A 1622-nucleotide genomic window follows, 5' to 3' on the forward strand; every position below is an offset into this window, starting at 1 on the left:
AACAGAAAACTGTCCCATTCAGGGGACCAACTTTTCATCATTAACGGTACTCCTGCCTGTCCCACCATTTTCCCCCTCTTCCCCCTGATTTCTCCGCTTCCCGGTGCTGACCCCCCCTCCCAGCCATGGCCCTGGGATGGTCGCCAACCCCACACCCGGTTTGATCAGGGGGGTGAATTCACGTTTGGCGATGGGGGTTTTGGTGATGTTTTAAGATGATGCTTTTTCTGGTCTTAGAACATAGAACATTCCGACGCAGTACAGGCCCTTCGGCCCTCGATGTTGCGCCGACCTGTGAAACCTCTCTAAAGCCCATCTACACTATTCCCTTATCGTCCATATGTCTATCCAATGACCATTTGAATGCCCTTAGTGTTGGCGAGTCCACTACTGTTGCAGGCAGAGCATTCCACACCCTTACTACTCTCTGAGTAAATAACCTACCTCTGACATCTGTCCTCTATCTATCTCCCCTCAATTTAAAGCTATGTCCCCTCGTGCTAGACATCACCATCCGAGGAAAAAGGCTCTCACTGTCCACCCTATCCAATCCTCTGATCATCTTGTATGCCTCAATTAAGTCACCTCTTATCTTCTTCTCTCTAATGAAAACAGCCTCAAGTCCCTCAGCCTTTCCTCATAAGATCTTCACTCCATACCAGGCAACATCCTGGTAAATCTCCTCTGCACCCTTTCCAATGCTTCCACATCCTTCCGATAATGCGGTGACCAGAACTGCACGCAATACTCCATATGCGGCCGAGCAAGAGTTCTGTACAGCTGCAACATGACCTCCTGACTCCGGAACTCAATCCCTCTACCAATAAAGGCCAACACTCCATAGGCCTTCTTCACAACCCTATCAACCTGGGTGGCAACTTTCAGGGATCTATGTACATGGACACCTAGATCCCTCTGCTCATCCACACTTCCAAGAACTTTACCATTAGCCAAATATTCCGCATTCCTGTTATTCCTTCCAAAGTGAATCACCTCACACTTCTCTACATTAAACTCCATTTGCCACCTCTCAGCCCAGCTCTGCAGCTTATCTATGTCCCTCTGTAACTTGTAACATCTTTCTATACTCCAAGTGTGGCCTAACTAAGGTTCTATACAGTCCTGGTGATTGTTTGGAGATGGTTACTTGTTTGGGGATGGTTACCTGGATTTGTTGCTGGTTAAGTTGGTCAGGATCAGTTTCTGGCATTGGCTCGGTGATGTTTTTGGGGATTAACACCCAGTTTTAATGACCTGTTCTGGTGATAGTTACCTGGTTGTTGAGGGGCTTTGGTGATGGCTGCCTGGTTCTGGTCATAGTTACATGTTCTGGTGAGGGGTTTTCTGCTGGTTTTGAATGTGGTGACCTGGATGTGATGAGGTTCCTGTTTCGGTTTTTACAATGGTCACCTGGTTCTGGAGCAGGTTACCAGGAGTTGGTGACCATTACCTGGTCTTAGTGCGAGTTTGGCTGCTGGTTAGCTGGTTTTAGGGAGTGTTCTGCTGCTGGTTAGCTGGATTTGGTGGTGGTTAGCTGGATTTGGTGGTGGTTAGCTGGATTTGGTGATTGTTACCCGGTTTTGGTGATGGTTAGCTGGATTTGGTGGTGGTTAGCTGGTTCT

The sequence above is a fragment of the Scyliorhinus torazame genome, unplaced genomic scaffold (genome assembly GCF_047496885.1).
Source record: "Scyliorhinus torazame isolate Kashiwa2021f unplaced genomic scaffold, sScyTor2.1 scaffold_578, whole genome shotgun sequence".
Lineage (NCBI taxonomy): Eukaryota > Metazoa > Chordata > Chondrichthyes > Carcharhiniformes > Scyliorhinidae > Scyliorhinus > Scyliorhinus torazame.